Source organism: Bombus fervidus, chromosome 5, assembly GCF_041682495.2.
Source record: "Bombus fervidus isolate BK054 chromosome 5, iyBomFerv1, whole genome shotgun sequence".
In the NCBI taxonomy this organism is placed as follows: Eukaryota; Metazoa; Arthropoda; class Insecta; order Hymenoptera; family Apidae; genus Bombus; species Bombus fervidus.
This window is the reverse complement of record NC_091521.1, coordinates 11,537,083-11,563,284: the sequence shown is the minus strand read 5'-3', so window position 1 is coordinate 11,563,284 and position 26,202 is coordinate 11,537,083. Positions and strand designations below refer to the sequence as shown.

Genomic DNA, 26,202 nt, shown 5'->3' with positions numbered 1-26,202 from the left:
AAGAATATGTCTGGTATATAGAAACGTAGAATTCTATGCTTGAATTGGATTAATTTCATACGATTGTGTATGTAGTGTAATTACACAGAACTAAGGCGATGTTGTCTGAGCATGTTATCATCGAAAATCAAGTTTTGGACAATTATTACACATTGTTATAAATTACGGTAAAGAATCTACGAAATATGATAAAAGAGATATAATGCATAAATGATAAGTAACGCAGACAAATCCATTAATTGAAATACATAATAAACAGTTTGGATTTACCGGGGTTGGAATAATCCTGAATAAATTTGGGTAAAATACTTTTTTTTTGGAACTTGAAATATTCTAAAATTAATAACGTTTATGTAAATATAATATTTCGAACTTTTACATTCTCGCATTCTTTACGCAGAAGAATCCATAGGGTGCGTGGCAAAAGGATCGTAAAGAAGAAAAAAAGGTGAATGAAACATGAAAGAGATGTGAACCGTGTCAGTCACTGAGAGATATCGAAAAGGCGAGCGTATTTTCCTCGGAAAATTGATAAATCTTTGTAATCCTACGATTTTGCTTTTTATTTTTTTATACTCTTCTACGTTATAACAGAAATTCTCTCGCATCGTAATAAAAAGTTTGATAAACAATTTGCGTAAAAACGTTCAGAAAGTGATACTCGTTTGCGTATAGAAGTCATATCGAGCGATAAGCAACTGCTTATAGAAGATCATCTACCTTCATTCATACATTGACATAAATCATATCATATTTCGTATTTAAACGACCAATACCGTTGAAGTTTCGTTTGTTTAAAATGTCTGAGCCGATTCCTTGTTGAACGGACTTCGTTTCCACTGTTTGAAGCACTGTCGTCGTTTTCTATCTTGTCAGCTTCAAAATAATATTTGTCATCACTACTATCACTATCGAATATGTACGTTCGGGATCTTTTAGGCGTCGTGTATAAGGTATTATAAAAAATATATAGAATATATAAAAAGCTTGCTAATTCGTCTGGTAAGATCGTCTGACTCGACCATCATCCTACATCGCGGGTTTACGTTAAATGGAAGATAAGATTTCTAAAGATCTATAATTTTTTTTCTGTTCGGAATTTTGAGTGGCTGTCCGTTTATGGCTCGGACGGGCCCTATCCCTTCTTTAGGAAATTCTGAATTACATGTCCCCCCCGAGCTGTAAACCTAATGACTCCGAGGTCAGGTAAAAAACCCCGGGAAAAATCCCAGCCGGGAAGACACGTTGGACGGACGAGATCTGGCTGGTGGGGAGAATCAGCAATATATTAGCAGAGTTCATCATCAGACATCGTACCGTGCGGGTGAAATCCTTCTCACTCCCAACAAGATCTTACCACCGCCGTGTTCATAACATCACACTTTACTTTTATACAAGTGCAAATACATTGCTAGATCACTCTAACACTCGATCTATTAAACTTCCTCCACGTTACTTAACGTTGAGCGTTAAGTCATTCGAGGTACCGATATCGAGGTTGCTCTTTAGTCTTTCAGAATTCATAAAACTTTCATCAAAAACATAGTACTGTTACACCCATGCGTAAATACGCATATGATTATCGCTCAGAAAAATAGACGTACGCCAGGCACTTCAAAATAAGTGTCCGGAACTGTGAAGAGATTCGGGTGGCTATATGCCGACACGCGTCCGCAACGGTAAAGAGACCTGGGCGGCTATTTGGAGACATTCGTCCACAAAGGGTTAAAATAATGATAATAATTGAAAATCCCTCTGAAGACGAAATGTTATGCGCAATTTTACGCTCTTTAAATTCTGAAAACCATCCAACACAAGTCCATCATCGAATTACAGCGTCTTACGGTAATAAGCCTATTGAATCATTCGTAAGACGGCTGATGTGAGTATTCAATACAGGAAAAGAAATTGCGTTTGATCGTAAACGTTTCGGTCACTCGTCTTTCATTACAGAACACCTCGAGAAACGTATCTGCAATTTCATTGCAAATGATCGACGCATCAAAGGAGCTAAATTATCGTCGTTTTTGCAAAATTAAAGAGTTCTTGGATGGATAACAATTCGCAAGAAACGACGAGTTAAAGAACGACGCGAGACGATGGCTATACGAACCTGCAGCAGAAATATATTAACAATATTATTTTCTGGAAGACAGTCGTATGACTCTACAGGTGAATTTTATAAATCACAAGCAACCTGATTGTTACTTTGTCCTTTGTAAAATTATAGAAATCGTTTGTATAGATTGTCCGAAAAGTTCCTTTCGTTTTATGATGAAACAATAGACGCACAATGTTTTTTGTTTTATATTATTTTGTCGAATTACGTACGATCCATTTTGTTCTGTTGAGATAAACACCGTGAGATTTCACAGACTTGGTTTCACGTTTGTATGAAGGTGTATTATTGTAAAAAACACGTTTGCGAAAGAAAGATACTTTCCGGACAACCTAATACAACGGTAATCTATTATTTATATTAAAAAACGTCACCAATCAATTTACTAATATTATTTTCCTTTATGATTTCATTTCGTTATTCAATGAAATTCCACGTTTACAATATATAACTTATGCTTCTTCTCTGCCTGCAACAACTAACTGAATCGTCGTAAACGAAAGTTCCAAATGCAAAGTAATCGTAATATGCAATTGGACGGAGTAAGAAATACGAAAGGAAAATGCGACAGACTCGAAAGCTTTTTCCTTTTTCCTTCTTTTTTCTTCGCTTTCTTTCTCTGCAGAAAAGGTCTAGGAATGATCGCGGATGGCGAGCGGAGCAGTCACGCGTGCTTTGAGTCACGAGACAAAATAACGTTCTAGCTGGATCTTCCTTTCGTCGCAACATATTGAAATATCGACGGTCGTGTGCAGGAAAAGGTGCGCAAGATCTTCGAGACTCGTGGAGATTCCCCCACGAGAATCACATAAACTCGCATGAATTTTGAACGCTTATTTATTATGTATATTTTCGACGCACCAGCGGGGAACATGCATTTTGGGATCGAATGGTTTCTGCAAGTATCTGAAGATATCTCGTGGCTGAATTTGTCTCGATGAATCGCCGATGTAGCAGTAGAATGTTAAAGTTCAAATAACGAAGCGAGAACCTATCGAACAGTACTCGTCATAATGATCCATGCTCTTCATTTTATCAGTTCTTCAAAGTTAGAACAAGCTTAGATTCTTCCAGAGGAAATTAGCGAACGATCCATCCTTGCTTCGAATCTAATAAAGAACATCACGAAGCTATATTGGACATGCTGAACAGCAACCTGCCATAGTAATGAAAAAGTAGAACGACAGCGTAACTCGTCGACCAGTCCATTTACCATTTAAATTCCTTGGAATTGAAGGCTAATTGAAACATCAGACAATTGCAATAAATAACACTAACACGCCGAACAACAGCTTTGGTTCCACGATCCTTTAAACCAACACTTTCCATAGTTACAAAGTGTCTACTCGAATCTTCTCCAAATAAATCACCAATTACCCCATCGTGCACAACAACGTTCGCCATAATTTCCATTTCAAAGCAGGAAATCGGTCTCCGTCTCCTCTTCGAGATATCGTAACCCAGAGACAAGTGTCGTGGCACGCTTCGCGTAACAGGTAAACGTGGGGTTATTGATTCGTCGGTTCGACACCAGTCCATAGAATCCGAGTGTGTGCGTGTGTGTGCGCGCGCCAGGTCGCAAAGTGCACGCACGTACCCCTGACACTGATCACCCACGACTATGGTATACCCCGAAATACACAGCACACGCACGCACATAGGCACATGCAGGCGAATAGATAGCGAAACGGAGAGGAAATCTAGAGAGGAAGAAGGGAATATGTGTGTACACAGCATGGAACCGAATGTAGCCGCAATGGTTGCGATGTGTATTCTCATTTCCAGCGCGTTCCGGCATTCTGCTTGCACAGGAGTGCATTAATGCATGCAAAGGATTCCATTGAGCCTGACTGCAGTCCAATTTCGCGGCGCTCTTTATCCACCGGCCGCACTTGTTGACCGCTTTATTATCGGAATAGAGACGCGTCGCCTGGAATTTATGAAAGTAGCTCACGGTAACCGCGAAATTCACCGTTTCACCACCGCCGATTCTACCTTATTTTTTCTCCCCGCCGTGTATTATTAACAGCCAGGATTCCTTTTTCCTTCGAGGATATTTTATCCCAGTCGGCCGATTCTTTTAATTGCTCGCGTGGTTTTGCCGAGCGACCGATCGACAAAATTGATCGAACGCGAGAAAAGCGTAGAAGAGCGGCGAGATTGTGGATAAACTTGAAGATAATAAAAAGGATCTTTCTGATGATAAATTTTAGAACGTTTTTGGAATAATTGTACGATTGATTGTGAACGATTTTGAACGACACAGAACGATATTAGATGAATGTGTTGCGAGTGAATAAGAGACTTAACCAGGGATGACTTTTGAATTTATACGAGCTAATGCAACAGCCGGGCATGTTACTTTAAGTAAGTGCATACCTAAAACAGTGCTTCCACTTCACGTTTCTCCAATTTTCGAAGATGAATGTCCTGGAAGAAGAAAGCAGTCATCCTATAATGGATCTGAATTTTTGTTCATTAAAATCATGCTCTGTAATTGGCTAGTGGCGTGTGAAAAAGCGGAGCAAGCTGGTGATACAAAGCGACGTAACGTTAAGTAGAAAATTTCCTTGCAGATGGAGACGTTATAAATACAGGATGTTTTATAATGCACAAGGATATACCGAAGAAATATCACTACGATATTGTTATCGGAAATTTGTATGGCATTTTCTTTTAGGAACTAATTAAATAAATTGAGATTTAACGTAATAATTTTTCATCAACTGTGAAAAAAGCATCCTTGCAAACATAGATTGGAAGGGTCATGCATGAGTTTCGATTTGTTTGTTAAAAAAGATATTTTAGAATCGTGCAATTAACTATCGTGAATTGAGTGAAGTTTAATTATAAAATGTATTATTCAGAATCGTGGAAAAATCAACATTTATTCGCAACTGCACCATTAATTTTAGTTGCAACAACTTGCGCGTCCGAAATCCCATAAATTCCGGATCACGCATCATTTTCCACCTCCAGTTAAATATTTGTTAGGAGAGAACGGTTCATTTATCGCCGACCTGGCCGCGTTTTAAAAGGATAAATCGCACCTTCTTTGCATTATATGGCGTTTAAACGCCATTTGCTAGCGACCTCGTCATGCAAAATAAATTATGTTCATTTGGTAGGAAATAAATATGTACTTTGTGACTTATATACGTGACTTTCTATGTGAATTAGTATTTATAGAATTATCTAATTATTTTGTTGCAGCATCGATATTTTAATATTCAAAGTGTATTAAATTTGTAATTTAATTAAGACACAAATTAAATTTTAGACCGATAATTATCCAATTCTTGAGAATATATTGTCTAGAAATCATTTTATCCAGAATCGTTTTCTAAAGAACGTATAAAATTTATTTTATATATCTATTACGTTCGTTCTGTGACGTTCTATATTAAAAATTAATATTACAATTAAATTTTGATTATTTTCGTCATTCGAGGACAAGTGATTATTGATGTAAAACAATTTAGGTTCCATATCTGAAAATGATTAATGTCTGGAAATGTAAATGTATGTATGCGAAATTTTGTATATGAAAAGGTTCAGGTTGGTGTTGAGTTTGTCACATATACGTAGCATGATTTAAGAACATGTTTGCCACCGTGGCTACGTTGATCGTTAATCGTGTTAGTTCTCAGTTAATTACAGAGTTAGTTAAGAATCACTTGCCAGCGTGCTAGTTACATAGCTTTACTATGGTTCGGTTGACGTCGTAGCACGGAACAGGAGTCAGAAAGTTTCGACTTCCAAGCCAATCTCGCTGTGTTCCATAACATAACAATTTTCTTGTCTTTTCATCGATTTCGTGCAATTTGAAATAATTTCGTAATTGCGTGATTCTGATAATCTTACTTTTCTTATTATAATTACAGCAATTTTTTAAGCTATTTTTAGCAAATTGAATGTTTTAATACTTTTATATCGAGTATGTGTGAAACATGGCCAATAAAATAAAATTAACAAATTCGATATTTGACAAATAGATTGCAGAAGTTTATGCATTATCGTGACATTTAAGATTATAAAATTCTACAAAATGCGTACAATATGTAAAAATACATACACATCAGAGGATTTATTATGAAATTTAATAAATGGTACAAATTCCTATATAGAATCTATTTCTTCAGTAATGCTCATAAATATAAATTAAATTTACCTAATCTCAATATCGAAGTGAGTCAGCATCGAGGAACAAGTATGGGAGCTGACAAGCTTCATAAAAGCAAGTATGAAACTAAAGGCAATATGCCTGAAAGAGTAAATCCAAATGCAATATCAGTAGTTCCAAAGAAGTCAAAGAACCAAAGAAACCACAAACTAACGAAAATAATACGATATATCCTGATACTGAGATATATCGTAATATTAGGTATATTTAAACATTAAGTATACTGTGATGTAGAAACGTATTATAGTTTACGATATATAATATATAGTTAATAATATATACAATATTATATATTAATAATATATTACAATATATAATATATAGTTAATAATATATACAATAAATTATGGTAATTCAAAGTACAAATATATTATGATATAGTAATTTCACATTGAGTATACAAAAACTACATTGGAAACGCAGCGATATAGATATAGGTAACACGTTAAAAAGCAAAGGAAATTCTACTAAATAAACATTTACATGAGCACAGATCGTACTAGGCTGTAAGCCTAACTACAATAAGTAATATATTAGGTTGTCCGAAAAGTTTCTTTCACAGACACGTCTTTTACAGCGAAGCGTCTTTATAGAAACACGAAACCTAATCTGTCGAACGTTGTGATCTTTATTTTGAAAGAACAAAATGGATCATAATTATTGGATAAAATAATATAAAACGAAAAATGTCGTGCATCTATTATTTCCTTATAAAACGAAAGAAACTTTTCGGACCACCTAATACATACATATCGAGCCGGCTTCTAAATCTAATAAATATTTCACATAAATTATTTGTAAGAAAAGATTTGTAAAAAATGAGAGAAAAATATAAGGGCGTAAGTTGGATCTGTGACAGCTGTAGCGCGCAATATTCGCGTGAAGCTGGCAATAATAGTTGAAGCCGTAAATACGTGAAGCGAAACGGGTATCCGATGGAAACGGCGCGTAGTGTCAAGCGTGAAAGAAGCAGAAACGCAACCGCTTCTTGCGAGACTTACAACGAACGTCGTGCTAGCCGGACGACAGAGCATGTCGACGAACTGACAAGCTTTTTTGCCGCCAGTCACCCAATGAAATTTTCGCGCGAAGAAAGAAGCTTTTCAAGCAAAGTCATTCCTTGAACAGGTGCCAATTCGTCGGTCTTTTGGTCGTGCAAAAGTGTCAGAAATATTAAAACCAAAGACAATCGAGTAATCGTTACATCGCTCTTAATTCTTATCCTTGATCGAAATGAAAATACGTTTAGTGTGTTTCTGACAAGTATCTTTATGAAGAGCTTTTACGAGTTAGAATGAAGATTATTGATCCTGACATACTCATATGTTATTTGTTAGTTGAGAAGAAAATTATAGGAATATTTATTACTGGAATATCGATAAACTTTTCGTTATTACATAATTTTTTGGAGAAAAGGTTTCGTAAAGAAAAATACAGGAAAATTTAAGATCTTTTTGTCGAAAATAAATACGTTTGTTGTTCGTTTAATTAACAATTTACTCGATACGTGATACTGAGCGTGAAAGAGTTAACGCGGAGCGTGGATTATCCCAGTTTCAAATTTATGCTAAAACTATCTAAAATCAATCCCGGATAGAAACATTCTACAACATTTCCTTTCTCTGTGAACGACGAATCTTTACAAGAATAACGCGCCGTTTACGAGTGGCACTAAAAATTGAATCACCGAGGAACACAATGGAAAATAAACGCGGCCAAAGATTCGTGTGCGAGATTCTGTGCTTTGTTCGATCGATAATCGGATTGAATCGGGTCACAATAGCAGGTAAGGTCTCGGAAACGATCGGTTGGCACACCTAGCGAACATTCTAAAGTCATCCTACGCTTGTACATCACCTTTCTAAAGCGTGGCTCGCATGCTAACACGAGTGGCGAGGAACGAGAGTGAAAACGAGGTGAGAACCTTGAGAGAGGCAGAGAACCAGACAACGAAAATCGATGGACGAAGGCGTCGAAAATGTGATTGTCATGATTAACACGTGCCACACGAGAAGTATGAGGTAACCGTTGTAAATGCGCTTTCACGATCGCTACCGATACAATGCAACGATTGCGCGACGCGACGATGTTCCTGATATGATGCACGTCGAAACGATTTATCACTAACAGTGAGTTTAATTCGATTTTATACTTTGCCGATTGTTATTTACGAAATAAATGACAGTCTCTATTGATTCGTACAGGGTTGTCTATAGCGTTTTTACTATGAACTTTTACTATTAAAACGTTCTAAAAAAAACGTTCAAAATTTGTTAATAAATTGCAAGGTTCCCTTTTTCAGATAATTTTGTATCCCATGTATTCGCGAAGAGTAATAAATTTTGAATGCGGACTGGAACGTTCATCTTGATCCGATTTACTCACTGAATATGTACAGTTATAATCTCATTATTATTTATTGCGGTTTTGCAAAATTTATTCGAAGGAATATTTTTCCAAGATGCTAATTCCATGAAACTACATCCCCTTCAAATGTTTCTAAATGTTCGTCACAAATTTTTTAAACGTCATATCAACGCGATTCGTTGCAATGATATTTCAAAGAGTTTCGTATAATACGTACAGTATATTTATAAGAATTTTTTATCGTGTAGTCATTGTAAATAATTCCAGAAAAATCTAATGGCTGGACTGCGGACACAGATTAATATTTTTATAAATAAAATGAAAGAAGCGCAACCTAGACAGAAATTTATCTTAGCTACTAGATATCAGAATACTGTACTTTGCATATTTTACGTATTTTCGTATATTATACGCGTTTCGTGCGTTTTGGTAGCCATAGATTTCTTCTTTTCACGGTCTAGTAATGATCGTAGGAATTGCAGCAATCGTGAAGAGAAACGAGGAAGAATCACGCGAATGATTGGTTCACGCGAGGCGAAAACGCTCGCCGATGATAATTTCAAGATGTCGCGTTGCATCTATTAATGATGGTTATTAGTGAGCTACGTGCACCGCTGCGGAAAATATAATAGTTAAACACAGTGTAATCTCGTAATGGACGCTGGCTTTAATCAACATTACTTAACTCGTCACGAAATTACCCTCGGTCGACGCTCCGAAGCTGAATCGAGTAAAATACTGTTGCCAACGCGTTGCCAAGAATTGCGAGGCAATTTTTACGATGATATGTATATATATATATATGAACGAACATATTTTTCAGTTCGTTGTTTTGTTTGTGATTTTTAACGTTAGTCATATCACCACTTGAGACTGCAACTCGATGAATCTCTTCTTTATTAATTTGGAAAATTGTTTTAGTAGAAAGTGGTTTAGTAGAAATTATAATAGCCGATCGTTAAGTCGTAATCCATCGTAAGCGGTAAATGTAGTGAAGATATTGAGAAATAAATAGCGCTCTCCGATAGTAGAGAATGAGTTTTAAGTAGAATCAGAATGTTCGAAGTCAGACTCGTGATGCAATTATTTCCAATTGATATGATGTTTCAGGAATAGCTTGGAAATGATTTATGTCGTATAGCTAATAAAAATTCTTCGATAGAAATTAATGCCGCGAATGAAGTTTTCAAACGACGTAAGAGCTTGCAATTCTAAAAATACGGTAATCGACTAAACGAAATTATTATTGCCGATAAAAACATAATTCTTCCATAGGAATAAACTTGACAAACAACGTTTTCAAACGATGTAACAGCTTAAGATACCGCAGCTATACACATCGATAATATAGTACACCAAAAAGGGATGAAAGTTTCGTGCAACCATTTGCGGAAGACGCGTTCATCAGCCCCATAATTAGATATTACGTCAAACGGTGGGTGGGCTGAAAGGGAAAAAAAAAAAAAAATGACGGGATGCGGAAGATCCGTTGCAAGAGGCGGACGAAGGCTTTGTACGATCCACCGGCGAGATAACCTGTCGCTGTCAATGTAAATCAGCCACTTCGTTTCTTTTATTTTCGCCAGACTCCGCTGTTGTATCCTCTCCTTTTTTCCAATCTCTCATTTTTTATTGTTTCGTTTAAACTCTGCTTTATTGATTTCTACGTCAAACGATTTATTCGCCCTTATTCGTTCAACTACTTGGCTTTCTATTTCTGCGCGCTTAGGCTCTCGGTTCTTTCCCGTGAAAATCATAAACAAAGTGCGAGTAGCAATAACCGCGCAAGAAACTCTTATTTCCCAATAATCGTCTTTTATTTGATATTTTGTATATTTTTATAGTCTAGGATTCTTCTTCTCGTGTGTGGAATATATTTTCGTTTGGTGGATTGAAATGTTTTACTGTGTGAAGTGGAATCTACCATAAAGTGGTCAGAATTAAGATCGAGCAATTTGACGATGAGTTTGACGAAATAACAGTTAAAATATCTTTTAGTACGTTTCTTTATTAGCCCTTTAGCATGGAATGTCTTGAGACACGTAAGAAGTTTTGTTCGTATAAACGTTATCAATTGTTTTGATGAATTTTCTTTTTGCTGATTTATTAAAAGAACATAGAAAAGTATATACTTATATATCTTGCTTAGAACTGAAACAATGCATGATTAAATAGTTAATTCATATGTATCAATATTAATTAATTAATGTACTAATATTAAGAGAATATAAAGATGTATGAATAAAATATTTATAATTTTAGAAATTATTCTTGATACGTAAGAAGAGAAGAGGCAAGTGAAAACGGATCGTATGTGATCAGACACGGATCCTGTTAACGCGACAAAAATTGTGATAGATATATCGAGCGCTTTTGCATATATTTATATATTTTGCATGTAAATGGAAAGGATTTTTACATATTTATTCATCCGTGTTTCGTTTAATTGAGAGGAAAAATTATTTCCTCTTTCAATATGAAACAATAAATATTATTACTCATTACATATGCTTATTCGTTCTGAATAAGAAAGATACGTAGGAAACAATTCCATTTCCATCTTATTTATTGATTTACTAAAAAAGTAGAACAACCTAATGAGAGGAAACCCAATCAAAAATATAATTTAATAAACACAACGAAATTAATATACGCATAAAATTTGTTCAATTTTAATTCATTCAATTCCAGGATTCTAACAAGTAAAGTTTTCAGCCTTAGATTTAATAGTGTTTTCTATTGAAAAAAAGTATTACTTTTATTTTAGAGAAAAAAGGAAATAAAAAAGAATGGCCAGTATAACGAAGCTGACAATTGTTTTTACTTGGCCAGCTCCGATCGACGTAGCAGGGTAATTTTAGTTTCGACGTTTCTTCCCTCTGTTCGTCATTCCAGAAAATTAACCGTGTCCGATTCGTGAAATTTTTACGCGCGAGCAGATACAATGAACGACCGCGAAAGCGTTTGATTAAAAACTGCTAAAATTTCATTCTATTCATTTGTTTTCGGCCTGTAATATAATAGAACCTCGGCTCATTCTCGAATATAGTTGCCGGTGTATTAAAAGTGTTTCCAGACCACGTGAGTAAACGCCTACGTACGTTTCGAAACTTTTATCTTTGAAATTGTGTAATTCAGGGAGTTAATGAAAACGATGTCTCATTCATAATTAAAAATTTTGCCCAATTCTGTGCACCTCATATAGTTTCTTTCATCTCTTAAACTGAATATTTGTTGAAAAATAATTATTATATATTTTGGAGGCTATGTCCGTGACTTCATTTTAATTGTGCCGACTCTTGGAAAAACGAAGATTGAAAATCGTGGACTTTTAACGAGAAAATACTTTTTGCAGGAATTATTACTATCATAAAATAATTTAGAAATTGCGCTATATAATAAATAAGAGACTTAATTATCGTATTATGTATCTCCTAAATTAATATAATTCATTAAAATTCATAGACTTAATCTACTTTAATCTAATTTAAATTTAAATTTTAATTAAATTAATTTTTCCTACATACGCTATAGCTTGTTCTTTCAAGTAGAAAGGTATAGAAAAGCGAGGCAGATTTTTAAAATCATTTTTCTATGATTTTCCAAAACATCAAACAAATTTCAAAGTGTTTCGTCATATTTGAGGGAATCGATCGATTAATTGTGTTGGGAAAAATGTATAAATTTGCATAAAAATCCACGATCCAGCGATCACTCTATCCAGATAAACGATTTTTCGCGAAAGTTCAGCCAGGCAACTAGCTTTGACGATCGAGCAGCTATTGTAAGGGGAAAAATTAGTTTCGCATCTCCATTTTACGATTGAAACTCGCGTCGCCTAAACTTCTCGCGCAGCGTTTCTTTTTTTTTCCTAGAGAACGTTTCCTCGTGACAGGTGTGACGGTTGGCCAGTGCGAAAATTCGACGCGTAAAGTCGCGATTCAATCGCGCGCTATAAACCCGGCGAGAAAGCTGACTCGTCTGAAAAGGAATCTAAGTTGGAGCAAGTTCGAATAACCAAAAAGTTTGCCAGAAATGTTATAAATCGTACGAAAACATTTAGAAAACTTCAAATTTGAATAATATTTCCACGGAAGAAAAGGTTAGATCGAGCAATTTCACGTTACTTTATTTTAATTCCAATTAACGATTATCGTGTTATGTTTGTTCTTTCGACTATTTTCGGCTCGATTATGAAAATAAAACAGAAATAAATATTAAAAAATTGTAGTAACACGTTCGGTATAATAATAGAATGTTTCGCAATACGATGAGAATATTATTTCGATATGATACTGTCTTTCATGGATAGTGTAAATAAGTTGCTCGTTTTCAGCTGCATATTTAAAATTCTGAGATAGGAGAGGTTCGAGGTATTTCAATGTTGGCGAAAACTTTAACCGACGACTTTTCCATGCCTGTCCTCCGCATAATTGGTGAAAATAACATGGAAGAAAAAAATATAGCAGGATCATAGAAGATGAGCAGCGAAGCTTCGTGTCTGGAGCAGACCGTTGCGGAACATCAGTTAATTATTTGATGCCGGGAAAAGATTGACGTTTTCTGACGATAAATTCCTGTTCCTCCCTTTTTGAAAGGGATACTCTGCCGATGAAAATTGCTAAATGAAACATTCGTCGCGTGTATCTTCCAGCAGTTGGAAGCAAATACAACAAAATTCTACGGCCATGATAGCCTAAAGATTAAATTCTATTAGAATTAATTCTATTCGAAAAAATTATAATTCTGTTAAAGATACGGAGAACTTTGATGTTGGTAGTATCAAATTTTTATAATCGTATGGAAATACTACTAAACTATACGGAATTTAATATATTTGTCTTCAAGTAATTACTATGCTATAGTAAATAATTTATTTGCATCTAATTAATCACGTACTATTAAATATTCGATACAGTGGTGTGCTGACACTTTTTGTAGCCACTGTACCACTAGAACGAGCAACTACCCTCCCTCACCCTTTTCCCCTTTCCTTTTTCTCGTAACTGACTCTCCTCTCTCACGGTGAATTTTCATGCGGTGCTGCGATATTAAAGTGCCGTTTCCCTGGGATATTTGCGCGTCGCGAAACGCAGGAAATAACTGCGCGACGCTTTTTCTTCAGCGTGTCTTTTTGCTCGGTTTCACGGATCGACCGGGGCAAAAAGAAGACACGCGTCAGGGGTTCGAAACAAAACAGTTACTTCTGAGCACCGAGACCATCGTTTTATACCGATGTTTTACGAAACACGCTAGCGCGATAGTTGAGTGATTCCTCTTCTACCGCGCTTCATTTTAGACGAAATAATACGACAGGCACGTGCGTAAATAGACACGCGTAAAGAAGCACCATTTCGAAGGGTAATCGAGCGAGACCTCGTTGTAAAAAATTGTACGAGACTACAGATGGCTATGGAAATTTATGAGAGTTATGAGAGTGATGAGCGTTGTGCTTAGAAGAAACGATGATTCTTCAGTGGCGAACGGAGCTTGGGTACGAGGATGATTTGCATGTACGTGACTCGAGTTGACAATCGACGTTTGTTTGGTTGGAGATAACGTATTTGCGACCGACGATATCATATTGTGATATTTATTCTTTCCTCTTGCGGAATTTATCATAGGATAAATATATTCCAATAGGTCTCAGCGGTGTCAGAAAAATTATAGCGATCCAACGATCTTGCTGGAAGATATTTTGCCACGTACTCTTCGTACATTGGAGCGTGTGATGAACCTCACCAAGATTAAAATTATAATTCATACTGAGAACAGTCGTAGATTTTCTATTTTTTACTATAGTGTGTACACCTTAAGCGAAAATTATCTTTTAACATAGAACTTGCAAGCAAAGACCGCCAAATCACAACTTCTCATTACAAACATATTATAAGTGGTTATTCAAATTAGATTGAAAACATTTCATTTTAGAAATTTCCTTTGACGTATGTTAAAGCTGTCGGAAGATTTGGCAGAGCTACAATAAACGGGAAACGTTCCATGAAAACGATAGAAAACAGCGTATTATGCATCGATTCGTGAATCGTGAGAATGGCCAGAAATCACAGGAAGCCTTCGAACAGCTTTGTATTACACTTAATTTACGGTTTGGTTTAGAGGCTGGGGGAGACAGTTTGGGAATCTGACGTTAATGAATTCCAAATTTCGACCTATTAATAGCAACGTTCCGATAGTAGCGATTCGGGGTCGTGTTAAACGATCACGCGGGCTACGAGAGCGTTGTATCGCGAATAACGCAGCCAGGCACGTTCCGTGGTTTTCGCTCATTATGCGCCGCGAGTTATTACAATATTTTCATTCTTCGTGGTTGCGCTTTATTACGTTGCGCGGAATTAATCACGGTATTTAAAGGGCAGTGTTCCAACCTACTTAGGGGTTGCGAGCGGAAAGAAACGGGTCCGTCCGTGTGTTTCTACGTAGTTGTATTCACGAGTTCATCGTTCCAAAGTTTTTCTCTTATTTTCTCTTTCTTTTCCTTTTATACAGTTTGAATGACTCGATAGAACTTTAGGATTTTTTAGATTTATTTTCTACACGGTGCAAGTGCAAAGTGCCAATTGCTCAGTTTATCACTCGAACGTTCTTCTCTTTATCGTTTCTCTTCTCTTTGTGGTTTGGATTGAACGAATTTTCGAATTTTTTAAAGTCACTTCTTATAGAAATCGTCAACTGCTGGAAAATTTATCGCTCGAAAGTTCCTCTTTCACCTTCCTTTACATAGAATCTTATAAATTTTTCAATTTAATCTCGTTCGAATAGGAAATCCGAAAATTAGGCTGTGAATATTTGAAAATTCGAAGAAACTCGAAGAAGTTAATTGGAAGTTGCGAAAGTATGAGAATTTAGGAGGCATAGGTTTATTATACTTCGATGGTGGTTTTCGAGGAAGTAGATTAAACGTTTGATGTGGCAATCATAGTTCGGGTGTTCTTGCTGCAGAGGATTCAAGGGAATGAAGAAAACTAATCGAGGAAGTTTGGTAATTTGGAAACGTTTTCGGTTATCTTGATACACTTGAAAGTAGAAGAGGACGCAGCCACAGTCCACAAAGATTGTAAGGTAGCTATTATGTATACCATAAATGGGTTCAGAATCTTCGTAATCGAGCAGAAAACGTATCGTTTCGCTATTTTACATTTTGCAACATTTTTGCTGGTGTTTAGATTATTGTCAACTTTATTTACAATTAGACGAAAATATCAGATATTTCGATCAAGAATTATGTTAGAAGATTCAATCTGAGAGCTCGCGTGTTTATTATAATTAATCCAGCTTACTTTTACCATATAACTTCGCTACTGTTAAATAATTTATCATAAACATCACAGATTTGAACGATTAATTTTCAAAATATTAAAAAGCTAAATTTCGTACGACGTTCGTTGATGTTGTCAAAACTGACATTTTTTGTTTGTTAGTGGTATTGATTAAAGTTGAATTATCTTATTACAGTACATGGAATGTGGAAAAGCAAAAAATTCAATGAAAAATGATCTATGTATGTAGCATGCAAATTACTTGATTACAATAATCGTCGTTATCATATCTCATCAAATCTTGATGGTAGATTATTTCTAAATTACCAGGACACTGTTAAAGAATACGTACCTGAAACAAAACAGAGAAAAGTATGTAGTTAGTTTAAAATGTAAAGTAAGAAAATATTATTTTTCATTTGTGTAATATAAAACAGTAGCTGTCACCTAAATACGCATAAAGCGAAAATCTTTGGAAATCCGTGAAATAAAGTTGTAAACACAAATTAATAATAATATTTAACTAATATTATATTAATTTAATTTAATTATTATATTAAATTAATATAATATATAACTAACATTTTATTAATATTATCATTATATAGTTTCCGCTCAACACATTTCAATTTTTTCAAGCAAAACATTCATCGTGTAACATAAATCCTGTGAATACATTTATAATTACATCACAGAAGAACCATATCTAATCAAATCATGAAATCACGAATCCGCTGGAACCAGTTAACCTTCCTTCACCAATGAGTCAACATACAGATCATCCTTTATAACAACGATTCCACCATAATAGAATACATTATTCATAATACGTAGTTTGTAATAATAAAGTTCATTCTTACTACGACCTTTTCAATCAATAATTCAATACCAATAGTACAATAAGAGAGATCTTATTACGAAGATCTAATACTTCCTGAACGCAGTCCAAACATTTGGAATGGTTTCTCCATTATGACACTGTCAATGAACAATCCAATATTAATGGTACAATAAAAGACGAACGAACTTATCCATTACTCGGTGCGAACGAGGTCTAAATATTTCACCAATGTTGTTATCATCTCGTCAATTAATATTCCAATTTTAATAGCGCGATAAAACACCGACGAATTTTCTACAAAATCTGATGCTTGACGAACAAAACAATTAGAAGCAACGAAACTCTAAAAATCTCCTCTGAAAATCTCTCGTCGCTACACTACAAATATTCCATCACCACGTTGCTCAGCGAGACCAACGAGGAGAATAAACCAACGTCCTATTCTCCATCGACTCTCTCTTTCTGTCTCACTCCTCTCTTCCGTCATTCACCTTTGAGGCAGTGATTCATGGGGCGCTAGGGGTACGGATAAGCCGAGAAAACGCAACATGTGTGCGAACCAGGGTAGAATACCAGGGTAGTTCCTCGACAGTCGGAGCAGATATGGATCGATTAATTATTTAACGAAGCTCTCAGCACCCTGCGCCGCCCACATTGGCCCCGTCAACCGGCCGCCCTTACCCCCTCGCTCTTGCTCATCCTCGTCGCCGCGCCACTGTTTAGCCCCGAAGCAACGTCCGTCTGTATTTTCATCCGTTGTGCATCCAGCTCACCTACGTTAAGCGATCACCAGCGAAATTTCTCTTCTGTGTCTTCTTTCTCTTTCTATCCGCGTATTCGCTAGGCGTTGCTCCTTTTCTCTTTTCATCCGCGTATTCGCGGATGGTAGCGAGCCGCTCGGTTCGGTCTGAAATTTCATCGTGAACAGGAGGAATCGTAACAGCGATCGCGCGGCGAGGGGCGGCCAGGATAGCCGCGTAATTAGTTTGCCTTTGATGAGAAAACTCGCGATCCACGAGCACGTACGAATGTACGCGATTTTAGAGGCTTGCAGATAGGTAGGGGTTAGTGAGATTCGCGGAAGAAATGAGGATTGTGTTAACGTGGGTTAACCGGGATTGATAGGGAAATTCTTCAGGGAAGAACTTGTCAAGGTTAGGTAATAATTAACTTGTTATCTCTAAGCTAGCCCCTTTTTGTTAGATGAGATAGATATGTGTGTTTTACTCTGTTTCTTAAATTATTTGGTAATTATTAGGTTATCCGAAAAGGACAATATAAGGAAATAATAGACGCATAATGCGTTTTGTTTTATATTATTTTATTGAATTATGTACGAACATAATAATAGAAATATAACGATATGAATTATACCTAATTCAATAAAATAATATAAAACAGAAATTGTTGTTCATCTGTTATCATCTTACGAAACGAAAGAAACTTTTCGGACAACCTAATACCTTCGAGCAAAATTTTCCCAATGTGAAATATTCCAATGATGAAATTGAATCGATACTTCGGTATTAAATAGTACTGGTAATTCGCATATCATTATGGACAATATTGATAGCAACTGGAGAACGAACTTATTGCATGGCATATCGAGTGGCAAGGACAGGAGAAGATAATTAACTTCCTTTTCAAGAAAAACGATGCGATACGATCTTATATATTCGGAAATACAAATGTAACTCAGAATTGCGATACACCCAATACAATCAATTAAAGTTGGAATTCGGAAATCAACACTTGCCCTTAATTTAATAATATTTCTTACGTAGTACGATTTTAGCGACTATTCCTACAGACCTATTGTCGAACTATAGAACGTTCTTTTTTATTACGGATTCGAAAGTTCGTGCAAAGCTCGTTTCAAATGTATAAGTTGTAGTGATAGAAACAATCGTTGAACTGCGAAATCTTCGTAAGATTTTTATGAACGTAACCAACGAGATAGAGTTTAAACGGAGATTTAGTTCATTTTTAAATACTGTGACAAATACTTCGCATATTTTTTATATTATACGCTCTTCTATACGTTTCAATTTCTCTGTAAATGTATAAATATCCGCAATGTACCTATTAATATATGAACCAGAGAAAACTTGGTATTAATAAAAACTAAGATCAATAATATACAAAAATTAAATTGATTAAAAAGTTGGAGATTCCGTGAGTGTTGAGCAACATCTAATTTCAAATGGTCCGGCGGGTCCATCGCTAGTGAAGCGGGACGAAGACAAAGGGATGCACCCGTTAAATGGATCCTTCTGTAAGGAGTCGACCAAGCGAGGAACACAAAGGAATCAGGATCGTTCTTTGCTGTTAAAGATGCCTTGCTGACTACCTTGGGTGAAAAGATTCTCTCGTTACCACCTTTTTTCATCCTCGACTCTGCCGTTCCTACTGTTAATCTCTTTCTTTTTAACTCTTGCGTGCAACGATTGAAATTTCTTAATTAAATAATACAGCATACAACCCGGACAGAAATGAAATATATACAGAGAAAGATTACATCGCTCGATGGAGTTAATTAAAATTTAAATTTGTCAGTTGACTACAGGAATTTCATTAACTTTATTTTAATAATGCCCAGCAGGAGAAATAATTAAGAACTAATTAATTTTATTTACGTACATTCGTTTTTCATCAATCTTTACACGAGTGTTACGTTTTACTATTTAATTTGGAAAATAGTAGAATAATAGTCATTAAAGATGAAGAGCGCCATATTATGTGATATTATTTTATTTAAATTGATGTAATAATAGTTGGTACAACTATCAAAACTATATCAAATTAATTTTAGTATTCACACTGTACTCCAAATTTTCATGTGTTTCACATAAAGAGCGAGAACCAAAAAGTATACCGGAGAACATATTTGTAGCGAAGCAGGAGATTCGGCTAAAGATTACAAAATTAAATAACAGTAATTGCAATTAATTATTCGTAAGATAGTGAAACTCTAATTTCACGTAACAAGTAATTTACAATAATCGATACTTTTAATCCACACGACGTCAATCACAAAAAAGAAAAAAAAAAAAAAGGAATTCAAACGTCAATAAAACCAATCTTCGATAAAACGATATTATCCAAAACTACCGGGCAACATACGCCAACTCTCTCCAATATTTAAAATTCACCGTCGAAAATTAATTACCTACACGCGATTAGCAACAAACACGGAAGAGCCGTGGAAGCCTAGCGAAATCGTATCTATCCGCCCGAAATGAAGGAAAAGGAGAAACAAAATCTGCCGTATCCCGTCGAAATCTAGGAAGAGAAGAAAATAATCGTAGCCGGAGGGTTGAAAAATTATTCGAAGGAAATTTCGAGCTTTGCTCCTGCAACCGGTCCGTCCGTAGAAAAATAAGACGCTAATATTTCAACGAGGCCGAGAGCAGAGGAAAAGAAATAAATAAAAGAAGAAGGTAAGAGAAGAGAGAAGAGGGAATAGTCACGTTACGTAGAGAAAGCGGTATTTCGCGTTTCATTCGCTCCCGGCTACTTTTTTCGCAAAATTCGCTTCTCCTTTTTCAAACTTTCCGTCGGATTATTGTCCCTCGTTCGTTCTCCTTCATTTCACTCCGCGTTATCCTCTCTTCCTCGTGCTAGATATATACAACATATCTCTTTCTGTCTTTCTCCCGGTATCGTTCTTCTTCGCAAGACGAAACGAACTTCCGCGCGTACGTCGGAGGAATTTCTTCGCGAACGTCCGAAAATTCGACCTCCTCGAATTATGTGTTCTCCACCACGACGAGACACATCTTGTTAGCGGAGTCAGCTTCGAATTTTAACCTTCGATTCTGTGGTGCACACGTGCGTGTCTACCATCCTCTGCCTTATACAGGGTGTCTCTAAGTTAAATGTCAAAATACCTGGAGCGTGCAGAGGACCGAAGAAAAAAATCTCCCTTAAGGATTTACTCGTTTTCGCTCCAGTTTAGAGAAGATCACGAAAAGAGAAACGAAGATGTCTTCGTTCTTAGGTATACTTAGCCATTTAAACTTTCTCATTCGTGATATCATCTATTCAACGAAGATGAAAACTGAATCGTAGCTGCAGTGCATCAAATATCACCGGAGCAATGTCTAGTTGCAATTAGAGTGGCCATTGTTAGATACAGTGCTTGAATTGCTGCAAGAGGCTAATATTTTCAACGATATCTTCGTCGAGTAGATAACACACTTTTTTCTTCTTTCTGTTCCCGCGAACAATTTTTCTTCAAAATGCAGCGAAGCTGAGTAGATATCCAAAGAAATATTATTTTCCTTAGTTTATCGTTCCTCTACGCTTTCCCGAAATTTTCAGCACACCCAGTGTAATAAGAGTTTTAATCCGAACCAGAGGTCAAGTTAAGGCTGGAAACTCAAAGAAACGAACATGGAGGATCGAATCTCACATGGCTGTGTCGCTTTCGTCTTCCAAGTTTTTGTAGTGATACCGACAGGATATTAAAGAGGAACGCGTACCGTAAGGTGAATCGAAGCGTATTTCCCAGTTGATCGACGCGAAACGTGGAAAATTGGAGAAATAATTTGACCTATGACGGGAGTGGTTTGTAGAAGACAAAGAAAGAATACTGTTGGAAAATAAGAGAGGATTTTCGGAGGATTTTCGAGATGATTCTGGAAATTAGATTTAGGAGTAAAAAATTAGGAACGATTTGCAAGATTCAAACTATGAAGTTTCTTGACGTGTTTAGTGTCACAGTGAATGGGAGGGAAAGTGAAAAAATCGAATTTGGGTAGACATTTGTTTTCCCTGCTAAATACTATAATTTGCCTATGATATTTTATATCCTCAATTTTAATCTTCTTACAGATGTACAAAAATGTCCAGCTCGTTAACGAACGAATATACTTAACTATAATAAGTCTTCAACATTTACTTTTCTTTTTTGCAAGTTGAAAATTAATTATACGTTTAAATATATTTTACAATTATTACAACATAATTGCTTATGTACAAGCATATTCTCTATATTTGTAAACATCGTTAAAATTCTCATCTAATTCGAATCAACGCAGAATCAACACAGAAATGGAACTTTCAACAGTCGTCGAAACATATTTCTTGTAATTGATTATTGCGTTAATACATATACAGAGATGCATGAATTGAACAGTTTAAAGCATCGACAATATAAATTAAATCATACACATTGTACAGATTATACTACAGCGCATCTGAAATAGTTTCCCAATGCCTGAAAACGTTTCATAAACGACCGTATGTATATATGTATGGCAACAGATCGACTCACTTTCGCGGACAATTAACACCGCGAAAAACCACGGTCGCGGTGCAAAGATAAAACCTCGATAGGACACGTATTTTAACTATTTTCCCAGGTGTTCGTGTTTTTCTTTTTTCTCGTTATTTCGTTCGACCGGTTGATTCAGCGGAACGACGCGCTTTTTACGAAAGCATCGTGGGCCGATTGGTCGACTGGCTGCTGGGTGGCTGGGTTCTCTATCAGGCCGGGGCCAATTTCGTCGCGCTTGGTCGGCCAAATTTCATAAAACACGCGCGAGTAAGTAGGGACGCGAAATCAAATAATACTTGCTGTATTAAATGCCACGAACAAACAGGTGTAATTATTCGGCAGCCAAGCGAATATCAAATAATTATCAATGTTTCGCGAGAGCGTTTTCCCGGGCGAAAGTATCGCGCTAGCCCGGCCGGAACTAAATTAACGCGGTTGCGTGTAATAACAAACGAATTCCGCGGCATCGATCGACGAATCGCCCGAGGACGTTTAGCCTCCGAAATTGAAAAAAAAAAAAAAAAACACAGAAAGAAATGCGAAATAAAATGTAGAGAAAATAAAAAAAAAAAAAAAAAACAGGAAATGCAACAGGATGGAAAACTATCGTGCGTTTTTGGCGACGCTCGAGGCTGCAAGTGTTTTTATCGATTGACCCGTTCGTCGACGAATGGTTAATTAACAATCGACGAATTTACGAATTCGTTAATTTATTCTCCATTGCTGGCCTAATTATCACGATATTCCAGTGGGAGGAGAACTGGGGAAAAATTGGGCAAATGTACGAGTTCTAGCAGCGAGGCCGGTGACGGCCGCCCAATTCCACGCCGGGTAATTAAACGATCGTTAATTAACAAAGAAACGCGTGACCGTATCCCCGGCTTACGTTGCGAGTACGCGAGAATGGCTGGCAAGCGTCGACTGCAATGAAAACGAACGGTGATGGAATGTTTTCGCTGGCCTATCAATTGTCGACACGGTACACAACAAACATTTGTGAACAAGGAAATAATCAAACGACATGTTGAAACGCCATTTTTGGGAGGCTGCTGCCATCAATCTGTCGCAAGTTGCTTTCTTTTGGAATTAAAGGGGTTAGATACGATCCACGTCAAAGGATTTTCCTGGGAATCGATATTTATCAAATCATAGAATCGTCCCTTAGATATTAGACAATGTTACGAATAACAGAAGATGTTAAATAAATAAAGATTCTTAAAGAAGAATTAATTAATAACAATTCTTAACGAAATCAAGTTCTTCGTCAGAATTTACCACTATATGTTTGCGTAACATTTTTTTCTTATTTTTACTCTCACAAAGAATAATAATAATACTAGACGGTTAGATTTACGACACGACTGCCCGACAATTCTACTTCTAAAGAAATTTATTAAATTTATAGTGTGCCAATCACTCGTTCGAGTCAAAGATCGAGACATAGAAATTGCTTTATGCACGTAGAAACTGTATTTCCGTGAGCCATATATCTTGTTAACTCAACACTGGGTGCTAGTTGCGTGGCGAACAGTGGTAGACGTAAATTCGCAAACAAGGGCACGTAGATAATCAGAGAATACAGTTACCAAGATAATGCTTTACATATCAGGAAATCGTGGGAGAAGCACACAGTAAAATAATATTTCGGATATTTCTGAACAAACAATCGATTGAAGAAATAAGTAAATATCAGTTGATATCAAAACTTTGTTGTCGTCTAGTTAGCTTAATTAATTATTGTTTAAGTTAATTCCTAAACTATGTATCAGGTAAAAAGAGTTAGCTCTTAAACGAACAGAAATACCACGTAGCGATTAATTCACTGCGGCAATATGTAAATCGCGTGTATCGTTTTAATGCACTATTGATAAACTTTTTCAAATAATTTAAATTTATAATCTGTTAAGCCTATAAGAGAATAGAAGCGCCACGTTCAATCATTAATTTATACATTCATGCACTGTCCGAATATTTATGAGCGTAATGCATATTCCACGATGACAAAGTAGATAACATCGAAATGTATAAGTGATGAACGAATATAGCAATGCTTTTATTCGTGGTATGACGTAACCAGGATATACACAGAGGTACGAAATCTTAACAATAAGGCCAGGTCGAGGCTTTGGGTTACGTAACACTGAACATCTTGCCCGTGGAATTTATCGAGCGGCAAAAATCAGGTATCCGATGATGTAAGTTCGAGAAGTATCAATCGTAACCTAAGCTACAGATCGAGAAAGAAGCTGCTTTTAGACATAGGATTTGTTTGTTTTATTGTTAAGTAACAAGTCACGAGTTTAGTGAAAAATGATGAAATACAGAGGATGATTCATTTTAATCTCCTCCGGCAAATTGCTCGGAGAGTGTACGAAGTTAATTTCAAATCTTTTAGATTTAATAAATCTCCAGTTTTTATTTATATTTAGTTTATAATTCATTATTTAGAGTAACTTACGAAAATATGCGAACTTTTGCCATAAAAACTTTTATGGGTACGTTACGTGAATTGTTTTGGAGCGAAAGATCAACGGGGTTTGTTTTTATCATAATTTACATATTTGGACTTATCTCAATTTATCGAATTATTTGTGATACATATAATTAGCAGGAAGATTTGCCTCGATTTTAACAAACTTCCCCTTTTTCCTTGCTGTCTGATGAAAGCGAAATATTAATTTAAATATTCCAAAATTCGCAGAAGCGAATGGACACTAAAAAAGTTTTTCAAATCAAGCAGAATGGTAGATACCACAATGCATCGATGGGTTAACTATTTACCTCGAATTCATCGAGATAAAAAAGAAACGAACACCTCCACTTCGGAAAATTCCCAAAACAAGAGAAACTCGTCGTGAGTCTCCTAAATTCTGAATCTCCTAAAACTGAAGAAAAAGACAAACATCTCCATCGTTAAAATATGCAAAAATTCCAACCAAAGGAAGTGGTCGCTAATCCCCCAAATTCTATATGGAAAATACTAAGCCAACGTGGAGGTGTCAATGGTCCTGACCTCTCGTTTCCTCGATGTTTCCACAGGCAAAAGCCACAGGCCCTCTAGACTTGACCCAGTTTCCACCAAAGAGACAGGGAGAGAAATAGAGGGTTGCAGGAGTTGACTGTAATTTAGGGGACGTTGAAGCTAAGTCCTCCCTCTGACAAGGGAGAAACTATGGGCCAAACAAAAGAGAGAGAGAGAGAGAGAGTGAGAGTGAGTGAGTGAGTGAGTGAGTGAGTGAGTGAGTGAGTGAGTGCATTAAAAGCCTCGTAGAAGGGGTTATAGAGGCGAAAGTTTTGCGGCCATGTCGCCACGATTACGCGAACCACAGGTTCGTACGTAGTTGTTACGTTATTCAGGCTAGATTCGTGCACACGCGATCGATTTCACGAAGCCGGACGCCACTTCATCGAGAAGCGAAACATCAGGTTCGGAAAGTCGGCAGCTAATTAATTTCAGCCTTGTGTATACCATTGTCGTTAAACATTTCCTCTGTTGGACAGGCCGGTGATTGCGTTTCCCCTTCTGTGAAATATTCAAAATTCCCGAAATCGTTAGGGTTACTCGTGTAAACTGTTGAGCCGCGAGAGTCTGTAATCTCGCACGATCGATTCATCTCGCTGCCACAATACAGTTAATTATCGAGAGAAAATGAAATGAAGCTTCTGGTGAATTGGTACGCCCAGTAAGTCGCTTTCAGCGCTGCCGGCTATAAGTAGACAGCGGATTCTCATATGCTTCGTACGGTATATGGTTCGTTTCGTAAGGAATGGAACATACGCAAAGATTACGACGAGCGTACTCCGCTTTCGATATCTTACATATTCCTTCTGCACCTTGGAATTGAAAAACACAGAGATGCAACAGAGTGTGTACTATATGAAAAAATATATAAAATATGCAAACTGTAATGTTCGTTAAAATCTTCAATAGGCGAAACGAAGCTCTATTTACGTTTTACGCTTGTGTCTATAAAAATATATATTCGCATAAAAATCCGCAGTCCAATAACAAAGACAAGATTAACGTTTATCAAACGAAAAATCTGTCCGACAATTTTTTCGAAACTCTTCGATCGTCACCTTATACCGCACACGTTGTCGCATCATCGTCGCAGGAATATAACTTCGAACAGT

At 36.4% G+C, this 26,202-nt stretch overlaps 2 protein-coding genes across 5 annotated transcripts in view; one reads left to right on the top strand and one right to left on the bottom strand.

Annotated features, from left to right (window-relative positions):
• Qin (tudor domain-containing protein qin) overlaps positions 1-26,202 on the bottom strand; it is a 312,288-nt gene that overhangs the window by 82,180 nt on the left and 203,906 nt on the right. Inside the window, exon 1 of one of the 4 annotated variants that reach the window (XM_072003143.1) lies at positions 4,499-4,549. The exons of the other annotated variants lie outside the window; for them this stretch is intronic. The gene's annotated coding sequence lies outside the window, so the exon portion shown is untranslated. Of the gene's footprint in view, positions 1-4,498; positions 4,550-26,202 lie in introns of those variants that run through there. 4 annotated transcript variants of the gene reach the window in all.
• The window catches only part of LOC139987192 (uncharacterized), a 117,203-nt gene that overhangs the window by 69,190 nt on the left and 21,811 nt on the right, over positions 1-26,202 (top strand). The gene's annotated exons all lie outside the window — the stretch shown is intronic.